The 26,237-nt window shown below is 34.2% G+C and overlaps 1 protein-coding gene across 5 annotated transcripts in view; it reads right to left on the bottom strand.

Moving 5' to 3' along the window:
- Positions 1–26,237, bottom strand: part of SNTG1 (syntrophin gamma 1) — a 1,241,132-nt gene that overhangs the window by 434,742 nt on the left and 780,153 nt on the right. The gene's annotated exons all lie outside the window — the stretch shown is intronic.

Here is a 26,237-nt window from a genome sequence, read left to right as displayed (position 1 = left end):
AATTATATGGCAGTAAATATGGCAATCTAGATGATGTGGATGAATATTCACAAAAATATGAATTGCCTAGATTAACAGAAGAAATAGAATGCTTAAATAATCCCCTATCAGAAAAAGAAATTGAACAAGCTATCAAAGAACTCCCTAAGAAAAAGCCCCCAGGGCCTGATGGATTCACAAGTGAATTCTATTAAACATTTAAACAACAACCAATCCCAATATTAAACAAAATATTTGACAAAATAAGCAAAGAAGAAGTTCTACCAAATTCCTTTTATGACACAAATATGGTGCTGATTCCAAATCTAGGAAGGTCAAAAACAGAGAATGAAAACTATAGACCAATCTCCTTAATGAACATCGATGCAAAAATCTTCAATAATATACTAGCAAAAAGGACTCCAGCAAGTTATCACTAAGGTTATTCATTATGACCAGGTAGGATTTATACCAAGAATGCAAGAATGGTTCAATATTAGGAAAACCATTCACATAATTGACCATATTAACAAGCAAACCAACAAAATCATATGATTATCTCAATAGATGCAGAAAAAGCTTTTGACAAAATACAACACTCATTCCTATTGAAAATACTAGAAAGTATAGGAATAGAAGAACCTTTCCTAAAAATAATGAGCAGTATATATTTAAAACCATCAGCAAGCATCATCTGCAATGGGGATAAATTAGAAGCCTTCCCAATAAGATCAGGAATAAAATAAGAATGCTCTACTATTTAATATGATCCAAGAAATACTAGTAGCAATTACAGAAGAAAAAGAAATTGAAGATATTAAAATAGGTGATGAGGAGACCAAGCTATCATTCTTTGCAGATGTATAAATGGAGATTTTGAACACTGGACTTCATTCCCCAGAAGGCCTTGGTATTTTCCAGAATTCCCTATAATCTCTTCTGAGTCTCCACGTTGGCAAGATCCCAAGTGGTATCTAACTGGAAGTAATGCCTCCCACTCTCTCTTCTCTTCTCTTCCTTTTGCACTGATGTAGCAAGTATAGTGTTAAGCTAAGTGTGGGGATTTTAAATGGGCTAATCAGCCCATGGTTTTAATTTTGTATCTTCTTTATTTCTTGACTTTTAATTATCCTTAATAAACCTCATAAAATATAATATTTTTATTCATAGAAATATAATTTAATTTTTACACAGATTATATGATGACTTACTTAAAGAATCCTATAAATCAAATAAGAAGTTAGTGGAAATAATCAACAATATTAGCAAGATTGAATGATACAAAATTAACCCAGATAAATCATCAGCATTTCTAAACATTTCCAACATAACTCAGTAATAAGAATTAGAAAGAGAAATCCCATTTTAAATCAGCCTAGACGATATAAAAAAAATGAGGAATCTATTTGCCAAGACAAACACAGGAATTATACAAACACAACTACAAAACACTTTCCACAAATTAAAACTAGATCTAAACAATTGGACAAACATTAATTGGTCAAGGGTAGGATGAGCTAACATAATAAAAATGATGATCCTATCCAAATTCATTTAATTATTCAGTGTTCAGTGCTATAGTGAACTACTAAGAAACTTTTTTATTGAGTTAGAAAAAAGAATAACAAAGTTCATTTGAAAGATCAAAAGATCAAGAATATCAAGGGAAATAATGAAAAAAAATGTGAAGGAAGATGGCCTAGTAGTATCAGATCTTAAAGTGTACTATAAAGCATTGGTCATCAAAACAATATGGTACTGGTTAAGAGATAGAAGGGAGGATCAATAGAATATATTTGGGGTAAGTGTCCTCAGCAAGGAAAAGTTGTTGGAAAAATTGGAAAAGTATGAGGGAGATTATGTTTAGATCAGCATCTCATACCTTATACCAAGATAAATTCAGAATGGGTGAATAACTTGAATATAAAGAAAACTATAAGTAAATTTGGTGAACACAGAATAGTATACTTGTCAGATCTTTGAAAACAGAAAGATTTTAATACCAAGCAAGAGTTAGAAAAAATTACAAAATGTAGAATAAATAATTTTGATTACAATGAATTTAAAAGGGTTTATGCAAATAGAACCAATATAATAAAAATTAGAAGTAAGGCAACAAAAATTGGGGAAAATCATCATAACAAAAAAACTCTGGCAAAGGTCTAATTACTCAAATATATAAATAGCTAAATCAATTGTACAAAAAAGCAGCCCATTCCCCCAATTGATAAATGGGCAAGGCACATGAATAAGCAATTTTCAGAAAATGAAATAAAAACTATCAATAAACAAAATGATGTGTTCTAAATGTCTTATAATTATAGAAATACAAATCAAAATACCTCTGTGGTAGCACCTGACACCTAGCAGACTGGCTAACATTACAGCAAAGGAAAGTAATAAATGCTGGAGGGGATGTGGCAAAATTGGGACTTTAATGCACTGCTGGTGGAGTTGTGAATTAATTCAACCATTCTGGATGGCAATTTGGAACTATGCCCAAAGTGCGCTAAAAAAAAGTGCCTGCCCTTTTAACCTGCCATATCACTGCTAGAGTTATACCCCAAAGAGATCATCAAGGAAAAGACATGCACAAGGATATTCATAACTGTGCTCTTTGTGGTGGCAAAAAAATTGGAAAATGAAGTAATGTTCTTCCATTGGAGAATGGCTGAACATATTGTGGTATCTGTTGGTGTTGGAATATTATAGTGCTCAAAGGAATAATGAACTGGAATGACCTCTAGGAATTGATGCAGAGTGAAAGGAGCAGAACCAGGAGAACATTATATACAGAGACTGATACACTGTGGTACAAATGAATGTAGTGTACTTTTCTCCTAGCAGCAATGCAATGATCCAGGACAATTCTGAGGGACTTATGAGAAAGACTATCTACATTCAGAGGAAGGACAGAGGAAGAAACACAAAAAGAAAAACCACTACTTGATTATATGGATTGATGGAAATATGATTGGGGATATAGACTCTAAGTGATCACCCTAGTGAAAATATCAATAATATGGAAATGGTTCTTGATCAATGACACATGTAAAACCCAGTGAAACTGTGCATCAACTTTGGGTGGGGAATAGGGAGGGCAGGGAAAGAGCATGAATCATGTAACCATGGAAAATATTTGAAATTAATTAATTAAATAAAATTTCCCCAAAAAATGTTATTCTCTTCAAGAATCAAAGAATAAAAAATCATACATTTTCAGAATAGAAGGAACTTGAGATGCCATCTATTCAATCTATAATTACATAACCTAACCTAAATACATAACATAATCCTAATTCTTTGAATGTGTTTATAATTTTATCATCACCAAATGTGTATAGTCTTAGCAAAGCGCATTCCCAAAGTATGAGCAATAATACATTTTTTTAACTAACTCAAGAGAAATAGCTCTGTAAAGTACAATATTCAAGGGGACATTTCCCTTTGACTCTACAAATGATATACTCTTATTACAATATCCTCTGCAGTAGAAAGATGGTTTGTTAATTATTATTTGGTTAGTTTTTGACAAGGGTACCAGGCTTTTGATTTTATTACTATAGAAACCTATCAGTGAAGGAAGTCTGTTTATCCATACAAATAAGCAGTTATTCTTTAGTTTCATAGAATTTTATAGTCATCAGGGAAATGAACAGTTAAATGACTACCTAGGATCACATTAACAAGTCAGAGATGAGAACTGAACCCAGGTTTTCCTGACTCCGAAGCCCATTCTCTTATGCAAAATCCAATTAACCTCTCTAGAAAAAAAGGTGACTGTTCTTAATTTCAAAATACTTTTCGAGGTATTAGAACAACATTTTATTTGAAGTGTTTCCTTTATCACAATGAGGCTAGATTTCTGGTTACTGAGAGCAAAGCAAGTTAAATAGTAAATTTTTTGTCTGCACAATATAATGATGTGACTAAAAACTTTGACTTTACTCTCATTACCTGATATGCTGACATAGCCATATATATTATAAGGAACATTCTTTTTCAGATTAATTATTCTACTGGCATCATGGTCATAACATATCATTTGAAAATTTTATGGCAATTATTATATGGATAAGGATGACTATATCAAAAAAGAAGAAAAATGTTTTTTGGGGGATTACTAACAGTGAACCACATACTGAAATGCCAGTTAGTCACAGTACCATCAAGTCATAATGTCAAAGACATTCTTATTAAAACTATATTTTTAACATTTTTCACAAACATTGCTATATGAGTCTTCTGGGGTATAAGAACACATATAAATAAGTGGGAGAATATGGTACTGAATAACAGCAATAATATATGATGATCAACTAGGAATGACTGTTTTCAGTAAGGCAAGGGTTCAAGACAACTCCAAGAGACTCATAATGAAAAAAGGCTATCCATTGCTAAAGAAGGAAATAACAGAATCTGAATGTGAATTGGGGAGGGAGGAAGCATAGGAGGGAGAAAATATGGTTTATAAAATATGAGAAATGATTATTAAAATTAGATTGATATGCATTCTAGAAAAATATGAAATTAAAATAAAAATAACATACAATGCCATATCCTTCCCTATAATGTAGTTTTTAATGCTATCTACCATCTTCCTTTAGTGTAATATAAACCTCTATTTGCTCATTTCTTTTGGAGGGATGGTGACAGAAGAAAAAGATTATTTTGAATATGAAATTTCTGTGACTTTCCCTTCAAGTTCCTTAACATATTAAAATTTTAAAATACTTTTCCTCATATATTGTTATGGCATACCATTTATTACTCAAATCTATTCCTGTTTTTTTTTCTGAATTTATCATCCTTTATGTCCACAGCATCCATTGTATAATGTTTGGAACAATGAGTTACTTAATAGTACATTTTTTTTACAATGAAGTTCAAAGTGCTGCTTCTGCAAATAGATTTGCCTAAGAAACGTCTCCACCTGTTGTCCCAGCATTTCACTGAGAGAATTAAACAAGAAGACCATGGGATTTTAACTTCTTAATCCCTTTTCTTAGAGATTAATAGAATCATACATTATTAACTCTGGAAAGATACCAGTTCACCTAGCAAACTCTTTCCCTTTTTTTTTTAAATGAGGACAAGAAGGCTCAGAATTCTCAAATTAATCTCCTAAGATTATATAACTAGTTACTGGAATAATTAAAATTGGAAATAGGAATCTTCCTCCTTCTTTCTTAATAGTCCTTTGGATTTTTCTTCTATATGCTACTATCTTATAAGATTGAATAAAAATGGAAATGAAAGCCTAAATACACTAGCTATTGCATATTTAATATAACTTCTTTATATATACATATGTGTATATATATATATGTATAAATATATATAATTTCTCTCCACTAGTGGAGGTTGACACCTTATTGGGCACTTATAGGCTTAGAGAGTTTTTTGAGCACCTAGAAATCAAGTGAATTGCCCAGTGTCACACGATCAGAATGAGAACGAGGAGGAACTTGAACCAGCATTTCCTGCTTCTTAATCCAATTTTCAATCCACTATGTCTAAGCCTGCTGTACTGATTTCAGCATTATCATCATTATCAATCAAGTATGCCTAATGTGATTTATATAGCTATGTTCCTCAGTTGGAATCTCATGCATAAGCTTAAATCAATGTAGAAGATACAGGACGTACTAAAATACAAATATAATACATAGTGCATTTATATAGTGCTTTTAACTTTCCAAAACACTTTTACACTACTGTGTATAAATTGCTGCACTCCTTAAGGATGAGGCTTTTCTCATTATAACATTTTATAACATGCTCATAAATGACACAATTCATGAATAGCCAATAGATTATCTAATTTTGACATATGATGATTGTTCTTTTCCTACTCTCACTCACAGTTTTCACCTGAAATTCCATCTCTTATATTTGGCCTTCAATTGATTATGTAGCCTATGCATTCATTCCAGGTTTATTCACTTAATTCTGTTATTTCCCTGAAGTCCATAAGCTCCATAAAATATTGCAAGCTGTGCCTCAGAAAGTTTTAAGAACATACCTTTTTTTTTTCTATTTTGTTTCCGGATATTTTATTTCTTGATTGAATAAGTACTTGAATATATAGAGATCTTGCTTTTCCCAGTTATTTCCTGGAATACATATAATGAATCTTGCTCTAGGAGTCACCACCCAGGAATTTCTTGGTGATTTTATTGTGGCAGCCAATATTTCATAAGACTCAAGTCACAATTATAAAATTCTTTTTAAAAAAGGAATTGACACCCTTTATTAGTCCATGTATAAAAACTAATGGAGTTTAAATAGAACCATTATTCCTTTAACTAAAAGATGGAATTAGGGCATGCCAGGATGGTGACAAAATCTAACAAATAGATGCAAAAGAAAAGCATTTGGTTAAGGTCAGATGTTTGAAGTCAACTTAATGTCAAGAGAGGGATACACACCTGACCATTGCTTTTATAAAATGAAGCTGAATGAAAATTACTACTTCTACCAAGAAATTCACATGCATTGACAGCCCTATTATTATTCTACTTTGAGGAAAACAACATGTATACAGATTAGTTAATATGAATCATATATATACAGTAAGTTGATGGGCAGCCTAGTAAATTTACTAAAGTATTGATCTCAGAGTCATTGTGACCTCAGTTTAAGTGTCATTTTTGGCTAATTATGGCAGTGTGAACTTCAACATGACCTCATCTCTCAGTACTGCAGACAGTTCTCTAAGAATATAACTTGCCAGCTAGTTGCTGCTCTGAAGAAATAGAATTTTCTCATCAGAAAACCTTCTACACTGATGAAAAGTATTTTGTTGATCTCTTCTAAAACCATATCTCATGACCCTTGTTTTCCTATCAACAGTAAGCCAAAGGACACAATTAGCTTAAAGGAACAGCATTTAACAAAATCATAGTGGGAAAAGTAGCAATAAGCATGAAGACAGGTCACATCTTTTTATGGGTATGCCAAGTATCAGTGGGGAGAATGAAGAAACATAAAAGCCACAGAAGAAATTCATACTTGGAGGGAATACATATCAAATGGTACACAGAGAAAAATATACATGAAGGAAACATGTAGCCAATGAATAGGCAGGAAAAATGACTCAAGTCTGTGCTAGAGTGTTGTAGCTATATTCATAGGACTCCTAAAGATTGGTTTTGTAATATCACACTGGTGTTGCTATGGTATTTAGTGCTCTGTTAAGAACTTCAAGATGCTTTTACTTTGGCCATTGGACTCTACTGGATTCAAAGATGATCCACTCTTAACCATCTCTAAATTCTAACTCAGCTGAAATTCTTACTTATTGTCCTTTATTTTAATGTGTCATTTTAAAGTAATATTTTATTTTTCCCAATTACATGTAGAAACAATTTTTAACATTAATTTTTTTAAATTTTAAGTTCCAAATTATTTCCTTTCCTCCTCCCTCTTTCTATAATAGTAAGATATAGGTTATACATGTACTACCATGCAATACCTATTTAATTATGTTGTGGAAGAACACACACACACACACACACACACACACACACACACACACACAAAACTCATGAAGAAAATAAAGCAATGAAGTAAGAAATGACAAACAAGATGACCCCAAAAAGCACTGTAAAGATTCATATGAACTGATGCAAAGTGAATTGAGCAAAACCAGGAAAACATTGTACACAGTAAAAATAATAATGTCTGATGATTAACTGTGAAAGAGTATTATGAAAAATATAAGGATACAGGAAAACTCCATGAGACTCATGATGAAAAAGAATATCCCCTGACCCAGAATGAACAGATGGTGACCAAATGTAGAATTAAGCACACTGTTTTTCACTTTATTTCCTCCATGAATTTTTCTCTGGTGGTTTGTTTTATAACATGAAATATGGAATTATGTATTTTATGATAATATATGTAAGACTTCTATCATATTATCTGCCTTTGGGGGGAGAGGTGAGGTGGGAGGGAGGGAGAAAACAATGGATTGAAAAATGTCAGAAAATGAGCATTAACCATTATATTGATATAGCAGCTAGATGGCTCAGTGGATAGAGCTCCCAGCCAGGGGACAAGAAACTCTGGGTTCAAATCTGGCCTCTGGCATTTCCTAGTTGTGTGACCCTGGGCAATTCACTTAACTCCAATTACCTAACCTTTATCATTTTTTCTGCCTTGGCACTTATACTTGGTATCTATTCTAAAACAGAAGATAAGCATTTTTTTTAAATTGCATTGACATTCAATATAGAAAAATATTTTAAAAAAGAGTAATTAAAAAAGAAAAAAAAAAAGAAAGTTAAAATGGTATGCTTCCACCTGCATTTTAACTCCATGAATTTTTTCTCTGGTAGTAGATAGTTTGCTATTCTCTTTTTGAAAGAGCAGGAACTTTTATATTCATCTATGCTCTGAGTAAGATGCTATGCAAGATCAATGTGGGTTTCTCCAAGGAGAAGGATGAATCAATAAAATCCTTCTCTATAGAAATTTGGTGCTTATGACTCTCGACCTAACAAAGCCTTGAACTTGGTGTCACCTCAGAGAGAACTTTTAAAGTTGCTGATATATCAGAAATCTATTTTATCTCTTAGAATGTTAGATTCCAGAATATTTCCATTTAAAGAATTAAGAATGTCCCTTACTCTGCCCAGAAAATTGAGATTCAAAAAAGCAATATTCCTGAGTTCTCCTCAGTCTGTATGCAAAATATTTGTCCATAGCTATATGCTTCTGTAACACAACTATTACTGATTCTTTTATTTTTGTTGATTTTTCATTTTGAGGGGGGAAGATTGTGGTGAGTAAGACATTCCCACCCTATAACTCTCTTCCTCTTTCTTTTTTTTTAAGGAATAAAGGATGTCAAATCTTAAGAACCAAGTCCATGACTATAGTGAAAGAAAATTATGTTTTGTAAACCATAAAAGGTGTAGCTTTTTCTTACTTAGTCAAAAAATAAGAGTTCCTTTTGACCAAATATTTGTTTGGTGGGATTAGCACTATTATCACTGGGTTGTAAAGAACTTTTTTTTTCAGATTTATTTGGTGACTAACAAAAACAGGTTGCTTAGGAAACTCTTTAATTTGATCAGGAACTCCTTTGAACCAATATTTTAAAGAAACAAAATCAATTTACATTAATTTACTGTGTTCACTGTTTAATTTCAAATCTCTAATAAACAGGAACTCTTTAAGGCTTTGCTTTGAGAAAATAATACCAGCATAAACCTATAGAATAAATATTACATCAGGTTTTGCCTTCATTCAGGTTTATGATATATTTACCCAAATACCCAATGAGAGATTATGAGTCTTATAAATATATATTTAAAATTAAAATATCTCAGTGAACTGAATGACTAATCTATTCATATATGTAAATAAAATGATAATATGATCAATAGTTATGAAGTGACTTCTTGTCTTTTAAAGAGCAACAGAATTAAGTGTTGATTGAAATATTTGAGGATCATTCAGCTCCATCTGAATTTATTAAATCCCCACACAAAATTAAATGAAACATAATGACATTGCTAGATCTAAAAAAATAACATTTCAACATGAACACCCCCATATTAGAATTACAGCTGCAGAACACGCTTGCTAAATATTTGTTTATGCATATTCTACAAACTGTTTGCACAACACAGAACAAAAATCCAAATCACTTAGAACTGTTTATATTCCTTCCTACCATATACTGTCATTTCAGACTATTAGTGTATCATTTAAGCAAGTTATGTTTAATTTTAAATACTATCACCATGCCATGCACATTAAGTACAATATAAATTTTCTGATACCATTAGTGGTATTGTTGATGCCACTCCACAGATTAAGTGATGTCAGCATTTCCTTGTAGAAGCTGTTTTGTAAGGGGACCAACACAGCTGTATGCTATCTTTCCTTGGGAGTTCTTTTGAACATCTGAAAACAGCTTAGTAACTTCCATACCCAAAGGATAAAATATCAAGTAAAAGTTGTTTGGGGATATATGTTACACAGTTACACAATCTGGGAGGTGAAATATTTTTATTAATATATTCATTTATTCAATCAAAATCTAGATAAATCTCCAATACACCCTAAGAATTACAAAAGCAATCCCAATTGGCAAAAGCATTCATCAGACTCCAAAAGATGCACAGGATTTTGCTAGAGGTTTAGCACATATAATAGAAGGTAAAATATTCTAAAAATACAACATGAAAGGTAATGCTTTCCCAATATGCAGAAAGGGCAACTATCCAAGAGCCATAGTACCAGATCTAAGGAAAATGTTATGGTAAGAAATATGTATCATTGTTCATTGTTTCCCCTGTGAATTTGCCTCTTTTTTAATATATACTTTTCCATTTATTCTCCTATTTCGATATTTTCAGAGACTAACTTCAATTATTTTGATTCACCTTTGTCTCCATTTTGGTGAAAATCCTCTGCATCTAGTGCTTTGGAAATCTGTACCCTTTCCTTTGCCTTGAAACCTAGAAACATGAAGTTTTTAAGGAGGATGGGGCCTAAGAGATGACAGTCCCAAACTTTCATCTTACAGAGAAGAACCTGAAATTCCCTGGGAATGTTAACCAAGGTCACAGAGCTGCATACAACTTAATAAACAGTTCTACTCACATGCTAATGTTCTTCCCTAACATATGCCTCCTAAGTTGCTTTTTATGCAGGGAAGTTGGATGACACAGTGGATAGAGTATCATTCCTGCAGTCAAGAAAACCTGAGTTCAGATTTGGTCTCCCACATTTACTAGCAGTGTGACCCTGATCAAGTCACTTAACTTCTGTTTCCCCCAGGTCCTCTTTTGTAAAATGGAGATAATAAAAAGATAATAAAAAGGAAATGATGATAATACTAATAGCATTTACCTCCCAGAGCTATTGAAAGGATTAAATGCCATAATAATTAAAAACAGCACAGTGGCTGGCATATAGTAAGCATTATATAAATGTTATTATTTTTATTTTTATTTTCCATTATGTCAGGGTACTGTTAGAAAACTTTCAAGAATCTAGACTAAGGCAATCCTTCCAATATGAAAATAGTGTATTCCTACTCTCCTTAGGTAACTAATGTGCATTTGGGATCCAACCTAGACACTACATTAAGCCAGAGGAGTGAATTTCCTGATAAGAATTTAATATATTGTGATGAATAATTTAAGAAATATTGGCAAGCAAAAGCTATCTTTAATCACAAAACTTTTTGGCTATTACCCTGCCTTTCCAATGTCATCCTGAGCACAGTTTGAACTCCCTTCCCTTGTAACATTCACACAAAGTATTCCAGTTTGCAGAATTCTTTAGAGAATTCAATGTAGGCATATAACTGTGAAATGAAATTTTGAGAACATCCTGGTACAGCCAGTTACTGACTAAATACACAAGCACACAAATGTAAGGCAATTTTAAAAAGCAGGCTAGCTAGCATTCCCACCAATCTTTCCTCTTGGTAAACAGAAGTTTATGCCATACTGTTCATAAGCCTCCCCCTATGCAATCAGATAGCTCACTACCCATTTTGAGTCTTTACAGAAGAAATACATGTTTTCCCTAGTAATTAAGAGGAAGAACTATGGTAAGATGAACCCTTTCTTTTTTTTTTTTACTGAACAAAAGCAGGAGAAAGCTGCCATTGCTTTTATATCTATTAGTTCTGTGGTTACCGTAGCAACCAGTGGTTGATTTACCCCAGAAAAAGCTGCACTGCAACTACAACTTAGCATGGGAAAAGGGAGGCATGGTAAAGACATTTTGACAGTTTGATCAGGGCAACAATTTGTCAGATCACTGGACTGGGAAATATCTACAGCTCTACTGACTATGTCTCTATCATAGCTTCATAAACCGTAGAATAAATAAATACATATACAACACATAAGTTGTAGTATTGAAAATTGAGCACAGAGAGAACATTATCCTTGCCTTTTATTAGAATGAACAGTTACACCTATATTACTATGCTAAAGTCAGAAGGCTAAGTTAAAGTGGTAAGAATGATTATTTTTTTAAAATAGCAACAAAAAATGCCCCCTTTCATTTGCTGTCTCTTTTCAATAGAAACTCAAGATAGATTTTTAGACATCTCCCAAAGACATAAATCATGCATTCATAATAAGCTGTATTTAACTGGATTCCCATTTTTATATCTGTGTAAAGACGATACTTTCCAAATCTAAAATTTAGTCATAGGATCTAACAATAGATATTCCTCCTGAAAAGACTTTTTACATATCATTTTTTTCTTCAGATTAACATTGTTCTAGTTTTGGAGAATTATTATCTCTAATATGTATTAGGAGGTTGAGCAATTTCTCCACACTAGCTCAATAGGTCTATATTTTTTCTAGAAATAAAGCTCTTCCCCCTTCCCATCTCTCTCTCTGTCTCTCTGTCTCTCTGTCTCTCTGTCTCTCTCTCTCTGTCTCTCTCTCTCTGTCTCCTCTCTCTCTCTCTCTCTCTCTCTCTCTCTCTCTCTCTCTCTCTCTCTCTCTCTCTCTCTCACACACACACACACACACACACATCTTGTTCCCAATAAAAGAATTTCTTCATATTGATTTTTTAGTATATATATATATATCATTTCTCTCATTCTTTCTGTCTTTCTCATCTCTTATCTACTCTTTCTTACTTCTCATTTCTTTTTTCTTTCATTCTTTTTCTTATCATTTTCTCTCTTGTTCTTTCTGTCTTTGTTTCTGTCTTTCACACACATATGCATGTCTGCACATCATATAAACACAACATTTATTTGTATATTGTTAGTTTCTGAAAAAAAATCAATGTGATCCATTGACATTTCCACAAATGTAGGAAATAACCCTTTGTTGTCTACATTACATAATTGTTGAAGTCAAATTTAAAATAAAATTATATTTTCTTTTGGAGTTTTCTCTTGTGTTATCAAAACAATGCTCTGATTTGTGGAAGGATAGTAACAAATTCTGAATTCTTTTTGGACAAGAATCATAGCTTTTTAAGAATAACTTCTTTAAAGACCACATGGAAAATAGAGCTGTATATTAAACAGATAAAGAAAATAATACTATTTATGTGTGTTTTTATTATTTTGCCTTTCATAACATACATATACAATGGGGACAAGGGGAGCCTACCAGTTCTTTTAACAAAAAAATAATGCTGGTAGGTTCCCCCTGTCCATATATCAGACCTGTCCATTGACCTCTGGATTATACAGGATTTTAACTCTTCTGATTATGAGCCTCCATGATTCATTGTCAAATAGTAGTATTCTATGAAGATTGTGGCTAAAATGATGAACAGTTGGAATGGGAATAACTAAGGAGCTCAGTGAACAAAAAAAGGCTTACCCAAATGCAATCTAGGCTTATTGCCTCCTGGTTAATGAAAAGATCTTCAAAAACTTCATTTCTATAAATGTTCATTAAAAATTGAAATGTTCTTATTAAACATAGACATTTTTCTAGATTACTATTTTTTGACCCATCCAGAGTGGCTTTCTTCTGAGACACTGAGGTATAATCTAATATTTCTTTGTGATAGAGTTTAAAATAAGGGTTACCCTATAGTACCCTCTCAATTTCTCATTTATTCTAATCATTTCATGTATTCTTTGGGAAAAAATAGTCATTCCATTTTGTGCACTTCTCATAAGAGAGTCATTGGAGCCTAATTTCTTCTCAGCTTATGGAACCTGTCCCACCTTTTGGCATTTTAGTTCAATCTTTTGTTGTTCCAAGCTGCTGAATTTAATTTCATTCACTTAGACTAGTGGGTATTGGACAATTAAGTAGCTCACTGTGGGAGTCAGTTGTATTAGTATTTCCCATCCTTGGCCTATAGCATAATAAAGAGTTTCTCCTCAATATTTCAACTTTTTGTGATTATTTTTATTTTTGTTTTTGCTGTATGTTCATGGAACTTTCAGGGAATGGGGAGGAGCCAGAACTACATGACATAGGGAAATGATGGTTTGTAGAATCAAAACCAAGCAGAGAGGCTGGTGGGAAGAGAAGAAAGGACTGGCAAATTCTGATACATCCAAAATGGGACACTCCAAGAGTAATGTTTTGCTCCATTCTCCAGCCCTCCAGAGTGAGAGGCAATTGAAGGTACTGAGGAAATGTGAAGTATGAAAGCTGAATCAATCTCCATGACTAATGAGATTTTTGGTGATAAGCTTATCCTGAGGGAAGCATGGTATTTATGGAGCTGAGCCTACACTCTCTCCATTTCCTACTTTTCTAAATCTTTCTTATCTAAAACATGAATATGGTCTATAATTAATTATGTACTTTTGGAATATACCTGCTGTATTTTTCACCTTTTTAAACATTTTGCATTCAGTGGCTTTACTGCTATAAGGAATATTAAAGTTTGGTACAGAGCCCTAAGGCACCACATCAATTTTGTCATTGACACAGAAGATAGACAAAAAGTCCGGTAATCTAGGGAGGTTCATACATTGGATAGCTATTAAAGAATTCAACTGATAAAAAAAATAAAGTACCATTTTATATAACACTTTAAGGTCTAGAAAGTGTTTTCTGTTTCAGCTCATTTGAACCTCATGACAATTTATGAAGTGTGAGCAGACAATGAAACCTTTAGAGGTTAAGTGGCCTGCCTCAGGTCATACAATTAATAAATGTCTGAGGCAGGATTTATTTATTTATTTTTACATGTTAATAAAATTTCTAATTAACATTTTCTGACATTTTGCAAGTCATGTTTTCTCCCAACTACCCCTTTTCCTTCCCAAGATGGCAGGTAATATGATATAGGTTGTACATGTGTTATCACAATACAATACATATTTCTATGTTCATCATGTTGTGAAAGAAGATGCCTATTTCTTACACTAGAGACAAATTCATGGAGGAAATAAAGTGAAGAATGGTAGGTTTTAATCTGCATTGAGATGCTCTCAGTTCCTTCTATGGCAGTGGAAAGCCCCTTTTTTTGTGAATCCCTTGAGGTTGTCCTGAGTCCTTGCATTGCTGATAATAGTTAATTCATAGGTAATCATATATTTTTACTGTTACTGAATACAGCATTCTCCTGGTTCTGCTCACTTCATTTTGTATGATTTCCTATGTTTTTTTTTTGGGGGGGGAGGGTTCTCTTTGTCATTTCTTATGGCACAATAGTATTCCATTAGAATCATATGCCACAATTTATTCAGGCATCCCCTAATTTGTGGATAACCTCTTAGTTTCAAGGTCCATGCCACCACAAAAAGAGTTACCCTAAATTATTATTTTAATTTTTTTTTTGGTTCACAGAGGTCCTTTTTTTAAATCTTAGATTTCTTTGGAATATAAACTTATTAATGGTATTGCTGGATCAATGGCCCTTTCCAAATTGATCTCTATACTGGTTATTGAGGAAGGGCTTAAAACAGGTCTTCCAGACTCCAAACCAGTTCTCTATCCTCTGTGGCAACTAACATAAACTATACTACAGACTTATGGGACCAGGGTTTAACAAGTCTTTTGCTTCAGGAGTTTTCTTTTCCCATTAGATTACTACTTTTGAAGTCTCCCTTATATACTCTGGTCTTCCCTATCCTCTCACCTCTCCATACCTCCAACAAGTCCTTCAGATGCAATCAAATAGCCCTCATGGAAACAATGGGGAAAAACAGATTTCCCATTATTGTTGAGCTGTAATTGAGGTATATAATGAAAGTGAGTATGAATCTGGTTTGCTTCCTCAATTATTTTCTACTTCCTTCAAAGTTGGCAATTGGTACATAAAGATCAAAGTAATTAGGAGGGAAGGGTCATGGGATTTTTGTCTCTCTTCTTTTTCTACAGTTTCAAATGCCCTTTATTGTAATAAGGGAGGAAAATTAACAGGATGAAAAGGTAGGAAGAGTTCCATATCATTGTATCTACAAAGCTGAATTTGGACCAATGTTAAATTGCCTAATTAAAAAAAAATCTAGCCACGTTCCAGGGAGGAACACTGAGGAACTCAATGATAGTCCAGGGGCCAGGAATGAAGTAAGGTGGAGAAAGAATGAAATACTAAAAAAGCAGCCAAGATTTGAAAGATAGGAATGGCTGAATTAGCAAACCAGAAAAACCATGATAAACAAATAATCAAGCAAATAAACCTAGCTGTATAACAGACTAGTTTACTTCTAAAAACTTAAAATTAGAAAGCTACTTAGATATCATTTAGTTTGCCATCCTCATTTTACATATAACCCTTTGGATATAGGTATCATTATAGAGGGTGCAGGTGACTAGTAATTGCCATCACCATACTTTCCTCTCTAAATTGTTTGAATCTGGAGATGTAATTATCCCTATCCTATTATAAAAATTATCTCAATTTTTACTCTGAGATAACATAATGGCCCTTCAGACCAATACAGTTTCTCCCTCTGCTACTTTTAGAGTTTATATTAAATAAAAAGTTTAGTATAATCCCAATTGGTCATGTGTTTCAGTTAGGAAAATTTCTGACATTGAAGTTGACATTTGACTCTCTCCCTTAATTTAATTTTATATTTAAATGATCAGTCTCATCGCGGCTGAAACAAAACTTCAAGTTATTGGAAATATTAAGGTAAAGAAAGGAACCTTGAAGAGTTTAGTTAGCTAGTGGCTTCAGCACCAAGGCTTCTGCTCTGAGATGCCCATAGGGCTAATGCCACTCCTTAATCTTTCCTTCCTTTGTTCATTTATTTTTCCTTTTGGCTTATACCACTAAATCTTTAAAGCTTAGCTCTAGATGTACCCCATAACTTTTCACTTCCTTTCAGTCTCTCTCACTTTCTAATTCTCTATGTGTCTCTCAGTGTCTCTGTATGTAATCTCTCTGTTTTTGCCTCCATATCCATCTCTCTATTGCCAATACTAGTGAAACTTCTGTCCATCATCATTTTACTTCATCCAAAGACCTTCATTTTCTTGAAATTTATTAGGTAAATTAATATTAATTCAATGCCTTTGACTGACTGATTAAATACAGATTATTTCTGAAGACTTACAAACCTAAGGAATATGGATAAACTGGAAAGGTTATCTCAAAACCACATGGAGATTCTGAAATTCTAGAGGCAGAAGGATAGGAAAGGGAATATAGAGATGAGCCAACAATCAGCAACCACAGGCCAACAAAAGGAGAAAGAGAACATAAGACAGCACTGGCTGAGAAGAATAACTCAAAGAAAGACCACCAAGTATTATAATATATTTGGGTCCACAAGCTTAAGGTCTGAGGGAAGTCCAGATAAAAAATGTTTTTTTTTTTTCCTCCTCATTCCCCCATCTTACCAGAGTAATTGATGTTTCCTCACTCAAGTTTTTCTAGTGATCTGAATTTTGTCTCAACTATCATGAAACTAGCTATTAACTAGCAATGGAAGTTTAGTGAGAAAAAAAATAAAGTTATCTCTACCTAAATGTTGGCTTAATAACATCATAACATTTGCATAATAACTTTGTGTCTAAAAAAATACCCTATAATCACCAAAAGGGGAATTATGTGAGCTTATGGGGCTATTTTTTTTTTTTACTTTTGTCTTAAAATCTGCCAGATATACAATAAGTCAATATGTGCTAGATTATACTAAGCCATGAGAATACAAAGAAAGGCAATAGAGAGTTCTATGTCTCAAAGAATTTATAGTCTAAAAGGTGACAAAGCAACCAATTATTTTAGAAACTATATATTAGATATATTGGAAATAAAAAACAGAAGGTAGTTGGAGAAAAGGGTTCTATTGTAAAAAGTTGCTATACACATATCATAGGCTTCAACATATCCAGTACTGGCCTTAGTCTTTGTTTTATTTATAATTTAATCCTTTTGTAAGTATTCGAATTATAGAATATGACTGGTAGAATAGACATGTTAAAAGAAAGAGGGAATTTTAAAGGAAAGAGGAAAAGATTTTATTAAAAGCATCTTATAAAGATCCAAATTTTCAGCATTGTTTCATCTTATTATTCAAGTTCTCTGTTAAGGTCTTGTCAAAGAAATAGACTAATGAATGTGTTCTTCAGATTATCTGTACAAGTACAACACATTGACTTTAGGAAAGTGTGTATTTTTCACTCATTTTGATTTTCCATTTTGGATGTTTAAGTCAAGTTTTTTCTTATATATATGAGTTAAAATAAAATTATTGGTTAACTCCAATGCTGAGATGGGTGAAGAAAATAAAGGCTAAAAGATATTCCTCCTTTAATGAGCCAAAATGAAGTACAGTAATACTTTTTGTTTTGTCATTAGGTGTTTAAGGCAGAATTTGAAATTTCATGAAGGTTGAAAAAATAATTGACATGTCTGTTCCTCAGATATTTTTTAGTTTCTCATCTTTGGAGTCCTACTCAGGATATCTTAAGAAACAGCAGTGTGATGTTAATAAATATTTTATTGAATTGTAACTGAAGGTTTTGCTTTCCTAGTTATTAGTTTTCATTAAAAAATAAATGATACAGGATCAAATTAAATGACTACATCTGGCTATTTTAAGGCTGAATTAGCATGGACTTATATCAGTGATAAATAAAATGTATAATTGTTTAGAAACTCACCAAGCACAGTATATTTAGCATACTAGGGGTAAGGATATATCTCCTGAGTTTCACATTTGTCACTTAATTAGTCAGTTAATATTAATATATTAATTGTTTAAGATACTCTGTGAAGGCACTATACTAAGTGCTTTAAAAATATTATCTCATTTGAGTTGTACAACTACTATGGAAAGTAGGTGCTATCATTATCTCCAATTTACAGTTGAGGAAATTCAGTTGGACAGAGGTTTAGTGACTTTCCCAGGGACATACACTTTTTTATAGGTGTGTTCAGACTTAGACATATTTAAGGAGGTGGCTTGGTAGCATAGTGTATAGTGTACCAGTTTAAGAGTCAAGAAAACTCTTCTTTCTGAGTTCAAATCCAGCCTCAGGCATTTACTCAGCTGAGTTAACTTAGGCAAGTCACTTCACTCTGTTTGCCTCAGTACCCTCATCTGAACAATGAGCTAGAGAAGGAAATAGCAAATCATTTCAGTATCTTCAACCAAAGGGGACATGAAGAGTTGGGCATGACTGAAATGACTGAACAATTATAATCAGATTTGAACTCAGGTCTTTCTGACCCCAGAGCCAGTTTTTTCTACTTACTGTACTACTTAATTGACTCCCTCTTAATCAAAACAATAGTGAGAAGGGAAGAAGAAAAAAAATGAGTTCTATTTTGGACCACTGATTTTATTATGTTATTATTTTGTTGGTGTTATTTTGTGAATATTCTATGGACATAGGAAAAGAATACACAAATTTTTTATACCATTACCTTAGAAAAATATTTATAAAAGTCACCAATTTCTTTATATGATCCAAGTTATTATAGGATTGTATATTTAGAGTTTGAAAAGACCTTATATGCCATCTAATCTAAAACCTTATTTCACAGATGAGGGAATTGAAACACAGGGGGTTTAAGTGACTTTCCAAGGTTTTAAAAGTAGTGAATGTTAGTCTTTAATGTACTTGAGGTTTGCTTACAGTAGAGCCAATGCTTCTCCCCCTCTGCACCTCTGGCACTGTACCATCCTCATCTGCATCATCATTATACTCTTCATCATCGCCACAATGTCAACAGCAAAATAACAAATTATTTTTTCTAAAATACCTCATTCCAAAGAACTTTTTGAGTACATGATTATTCTACTTTGATCCTCATCTTAATTAAATATATAAGAATATAGTATATGTATTATATCAGATATAATTTATAAGTATATAAGAGCAATTATTATATTATATTTGATACATTTTAAAGTTGAACAACTAAGTCCCAGAGAAAATAGTTAACTTATTTAAAGTCATAAGAATACTCAATGGAGGTCCCTAAACCATGTTTTCTAAGTTGGAATTTACTGTTTTTATGCATTAATTCCCACTTTTCCTGCCAGAAGGCTCCCATCTTTTTAATCATTTTCGATTCAAATTCTTCAAAGGTTTGTGGAGAGTTTCCATTTCCTTTGGAATGTTTCGGTGCATTTGCTTGTGTTTCCTCTTCTATCTCCTCTGTATTTTGTATTTTTGCTCCATAAAATGTGTCCAAAGTTGCCCCCTTCTTGTTTTTCTTGTTGTTTTGAGGCTTTTTTGCTTCTGTGCTGTTTGCCATCTCTATCTGAGTGAGGGGGGCTGGCTCTTCTGTTATCTGTCTGGTGTTCAGTGGCTTTAGCCCCAGGCAAATTGTCTGTCTTCTCCAGGAAGCCCAGAATTGCTGGTGTTTCGGTGTTTTGGTGTTACTACCCTCCTCAGGTCTCTCCCGATGCTTCTCTGTTGCCTTACTTCTATGCTCTGCATCTGGCTTGACATTCTCAGATGTACTTCAATGCTTTTGCTGGCCAGAGGAGCCTGTACTCTGAGGGGGAGGGGCTGTGGCTTCCAGGAGCTCTGAGGGCTGGTGATAGGATTAACCTCAGACTGAGTATGCCCTGAGGCAGGGACCTTTGGTGAGACTCGGATGGAAGGATCTGGTCAGGGGGCTACCGGCTCCCCCCCACCCCCGTCTCTCTCTGTTTCCCTGCTATCTGGGTGCCTCTGCAACTGGCTAGGGTTGTTTTCAAGGTGCGGCCTTCAGAATAGCTGGCTCTGGAGGCCCTTTTGCTTGCCCTGAGGTCCCTGCTGCTGCCTCGGATTCAGGGCTCTGGGTTGGGGGGGGGGATGGGTCCTGGGACCTTCCTTTTGCCTACCCATTAGATCCCAGTGATTTCGGGTTCTGACTTTTGGGGGGGCCGTACCTTTTGATCCAGGTCCAGGAGGAGTGTTCCCTGGGTCTATTCTGTTGTTTGTTTTGAATTTTGGTGCCCTAGGATCATTCAGTTTGAGATTGGTAAGGAAGGGTTTCTGGAGCTCTGAACTTTAGCTTTCTCTAAGCTGCCATCTTGACCGGAAGTCCACATTGTCCTTTTAGTATTTTACCATGCACTTTTCCCATAAGAACTCTGGGAGATAGGTATTTTAAGCATTATTATCCTCATTTTGCTAATTAGGAAACTAAGACACAGAAATTTACTGACTTGTGCGTGATGACACAGCTGATGTCAAAGCTGAAAAGTGAAGCTTTCTCCTGATCTCATGCATAGGAATTGATACTATACATAATGTAACCTTTCTCTAGACCTAAATATAAATCTAAAGTAGATAGTTTTTTAAAAATTTGTTACTATAGTACAATCTATGTTTTATTTAGTCATGAATGGGTATTGACTATTATGCTTGTATATTATATTACTTGTTTTACATAGTTATAACTCCTTTCCTATGAATAATCCTAAAAACATGAAGCAAGCTTTTGCTAAGTTTTAGTTGACCTCAAGATTGCCTGTTTCCTCTTTTAAATCATGTATGGATTTCTTGCATCATGTAAAAAGTAGACTCGAATACAGGACTACAATCCCCATGAGCCTTTGCTCCACTTCCCCAGAATGCCTTGTAATCTCACCTGGGCCGAGATCGAGAAGGTATTTAAGTAGATTCAAAGGCTTTTGAGAGGTCTTGGCTTTTTTTGGACTGCCGTTTTGGAGCAGACACGGCTCTTTCCATAATGTAGGTGAGGTCTAGGCCTCTGGCCTAGACATGTGTTTTTTCTTATCCTGTATTTTCTTTTAATCCTTAACTTTAATAAACCTCTAAAAAATATAATACTCCTTGCAGAGAGAAACTAATTTCTACCTGCCTCAGTCTCCCCATCTCCCCTAAATTTTAATCTTTACAGTTGGCGACCTAATGGAAAAAAGAACTTTCAATCTTCTGATTTCTTTTCTGATCTTAAATTCAGTTTTAATATCTAGTACCAAGAAAAAAAAAATTTTTTTGAGCCATATCTCTGTGGCCAAGGTTTTCTACCCTCGCAAAGCTGCTACAGGCTCCAGACCTGCCCCGCCGCTTCCTGCCTGCAACCTGCAGCCCTGATTGTCCTCACCTGGTACCTGGTCCCGGCCTTGACCACCCCTGCAGCCGCTCCTGCTCCTGGCCTCTCACCGGCCCGCTGCTGCCTGCCTATTTCTGCGCCCCAGACCCACGAGCACAACCCCAGCCGGCTCATCACCCAGATCCTTGGAGCAGATCGCTCAGGACTCATTGCGACCAGCTGGTAACAGTATTGGCCACATGGGCGGAGGGGAGAGACCAGAGGGAAAGGAGACCGGGCAATTTTCCCTTAGGCTAAGCCTCCACGTTGCTGGGGGTATTGGCCACCGGGGTATCAGAGAGGGGAAAGAGAGAAAAGACTAGAGAGAAGAAACAGATCTTTTCAAACAGAAACCTAAAAAGCAATGGGCTGTTTAAAAGGATTTTTGACTCTTCTGGCAATTTCTTTGATTTTACCTGCCTGTCTGGGAGCAGACTCAGCCCAAAGATTCAACTTTAACTTTGGGGAGGAAAATGGGTGGCCCAGCGAACTGGAAGCCAGACCCAGAGACCGAAGGTCTCTAGTTAAAATCTGGCCTCCGATGCTTCCCAGCTGTGGGGCCCTGGACGGATTTCTTGAACCCCATAGACTAGCCCTTACTACTCTACCTTCGGACAATAGACATTTAAATGGATAATTAAAAACAAACAAACAAACAAAAAAAAAACCCCAAGGAACTTTGAAGAGACTAAAGGCTATATTCTAAGGCATTTCAGACTCCAATGGTTTATAAAAAAAAATCTCTGTATTCTATTGCATTTTTTGTTTAAGGTTTAACTTTGTGATTTTAAGTTCATATATTACTGGATTCAATATTATTCTGCTTGAACTGAAGGTTGATTGAATTTATTTTGAATGTACTGAATTTTGAAATTCTGTTGTTTTTCCCCTATAATTGTGTTGAACAGATATTATTGTGAATAAGCCCATATATGAAAAAACAGCCTTTTTTCTATTTTGCTGAGGATAGATGGACTTCAGAACTGGTTATAATTGTATTAACAACCTTTGGAAAATTTAATGTGCTAAATACCTCAAATGATTTGATTTTAAGGGTTTTTTAAATATGATTTTTGGAATTTTTTTTTAACAATCTGGTTATTTTTGCCTGCCCCTACCACGAGGTAAGGCCCATTACAGTAGCTGAAGTGAAATGTATTTTATAAACCCCCAACCTTCCCACATGTGAATGGAAGTTGGGCAGTTAATCTCAGGGCATTTGTATCCCTATAAGCCTCCAAGAAAAAGGAGCACCCCTTTATTTATGCTCTTTAGCTCACTATTTTACTTCTACCAGAATGATAGATTTCATTATTATGTTCTAAACCCAAGATGAGTTTTACTTTGTTTAAAAAATATGTTTAAATACCAAGGTTGAAGGATTGCTATGTTTGTAAAAATTGTGACAAATGTCCATCAATTCATAGGTTTTAAAAATGTCATACAGCAACTTATGTGAAATATGAAAGTGTGTTTATTTGCTATTGTAATTAATTGGGCTATTGAGAATTTTGGGGATTTTGATACCTACATATTTGTACTACTGTATTTTTAAAGATGAAAAAATTGTTAACCTTGTTCAATTCATTTGCCTTCTACTCACAGTGATCATGGCCAGATACAAAGAGGAAATGGATCTCATTTTTTGGTGAGAAAGCCTTGAATTTTATATTTTCTTAACTGACACAGAGTGTCAATGATTATAAGCTATATTTTTGAAAATTTTAAAGCTCTTTTATTATTATATTTTTCTTGCATGTGCAATATACTTTTTCAGTTTTTTTATTATTTTTTCTCTCCTTTTTATATTTGAAGCACATGTCACCAGTATTAAGATTTTCTTTAACCTTTTGATTTTCAGTGCTACAAGTTTAAGATACATTTGCTAATGCATGCCCTAAAAAGCTTGTGACTATAAAAATGATGCCACTAATTATTTAAATAAATTATGGGACTTTGCTTAATGATTCTGTCTGATTCCAGTACAAGAGATACACACAAGAGCCATTTCATAGGGCCAAAGAAAGGCCTATCTAGGATGGATTGATGCACTTCTAGGCCAATACAAAGGTCTTGAACCTAGTGTGAAGACTCGAGGTTACTATGTTTAACATGTGTTAAGACATAGGCTTTCCTTGTATCTACACTCACTCTGAAGATACTCACAGATGAGTATCCCCAAAACCTTGGCTCCTACTTGGCTTCTATAATCTGGTCCCTTTCTTTTCTGCCTCTTAATGTGTGGTACCTTTCTGTAGTCCTGGCACTGATTGGGTAAATGCATCATTACTTAGATCATTTTGATTGGGCCCTGATTGAAGGACCTGTTATAGATTTATTTTTCTTCTACTTGGAATTTTTACACATAAGACTTTGATAGTCTATATTTTCATCCAGAAATTTTTCTTTTCTTTTGGATTTTCTGGTGTCTTTTTAATATCTCTTGCCAATTGATTCATATACCTCATACCTCAGCCATGCATCCCTAACTGATTCTGAATCTTTCACCCTCTTAAGGGGGGGAATGTAAAAAAATATCATTATTTAAATTGCAAAGTTTAAATTCCTTTTGAGAAGAATTTTAGGTAAAGAAGATGCTACTTCCCTGAATTCAGAAACTGAACTGTTGGAGAAGACACCATGAAGAAGCCTCCAGACCACGAACTGCACAAAATGAACTTTGGGTGTAGTTAATGAACATTTATTTGCATGCATACTTTCATGCCAAAGGGGACTGCCCCCTAACTGGCTTTCTGTCAATGCGTCCAGTAATTATTGGTTTTATTCTTTTCTTTCTCTTATCCTCAATTATTGTAATCTTTAAATTGATTATGTTTTCATGATCCTTTGGAAAAAAATTAATTTTTTGCAAATGATCAAAGGGGGGAATGTAAAAAATAGACTCGAATACAGGACTACAATCCCCATGAGCCTTTGCTCCACTTCCCCAGAATGCCTTGTAATCTCACCTGGGCCGAGATCGAGAAGGTATTTAAGTAGATTCAAAGGCTTTTGAGAGGTCTTGTCTTTTTTTGGACTGCCGTTTTGGAGCAGACACGGCTCTTTCCATAATGTAGGTGAGGTCTAGGCCTCTGGCCTAGACACGTGTTTTTTCTTATCCTGTATTTTCTTTTAATCCTTAACTTTAATAAACCTCTAAAAAATATAATACTCCTTGCAGAGAGAAACTAATTTCTACCTACCTCAGTCTCCCCATCTCCCCTAAATTTTAATCTTTACAATCAGCACTTCTTAGTTCACCCACCTTTTGTCCTTTAACTACTTTTAACATTCACTTCTTCACTGGTTCTTCTTCCAATATAAGTATTGTTGATTTAAGAGACTTTTCATTCTCTCCTGCCATCTTACATATCTTATCATAACTCCCTGTCAGACTGTCTGACCTTTAATCCATTTTCAAATCTCAATTCATATCTCTATTGAAAGTGAAAATGGTTCTCTAAAAATGTCACATTAATTTTGACTTCTATATTATAGTCTTCAAGCAAGATGATATGATAAAATGTACTTTTTATATATCAAAACAAATATGGTCTCAAATGTATTCCATCCTTTGTTGAATCCAGAATGGTATATCACATCCCTGAAGAGTATTCTTTTCCCTCTCTTCTATCTTGAAAGTTTATTAGAAAATTAAACTAACTGAGAGCAGATTAAAATTATTTCTTCAAAATTCATAGTCACATGGCAAGTATGATATTTACTGACTACATTCAGAGGACCTAGATTCAAATCTTGCTTCTAATGCTTAATAACCTATTGGATCTTCATCAAGCCATTTAACCTCCTTGTGCCATAGTTCCCTCGTTTGGAAAATTACAAGATGGGGCTTGAAGCCTTCTGAGGTCCTTTAAGTCTTGAGAGCCCAAATCTTAACACACATATTTTAAATGGCCCTCTGACAATTGAACTACAAACAAGAATCTTATGTCATCTAGTTAGTAAATTATTTATGCTAATTACCTGAAGTTTCATAAAGCACATTGCAGATAAAGCATTGGATCGTTCTTATTGTAGTCATCTACTGACTTCCTGTGTGTGTGTGTGTATGTGTGTGTGAGTGTGTGTGTGTGTGTTTGTGACTTAATTACAGGACTCGTTTCTCTCTTTCACCCAGGACCTAATCCATCTATCCATCCCATCTTTCATTAGTATGATGGCCTACCTACAGACACCAAGAATTCAGTTGCAGTTATCTGTAATAACTGCAAAAAAAACTGCAAAAAAAAAAAAACCAATACAGTTATCTGTAACTTTAACCAAGAAGTTAAAGTACCTTTTCCAAGGTCACTTACATA

This window comes from Monodelphis domestica, chromosome 3 (assembly GCF_027887165.1).
Source record: "Monodelphis domestica isolate mMonDom1 chromosome 3, mMonDom1.pri, whole genome shotgun sequence".
Lineage (NCBI taxonomy): Eukaryota > Metazoa > Chordata > Mammalia > Didelphimorphia > Didelphidae > Monodelphis > Monodelphis domestica.
Note: the sequence above shows the minus strand (reverse complement) of the source record. Positions and strands in the feature narration are given on the sequence as shown.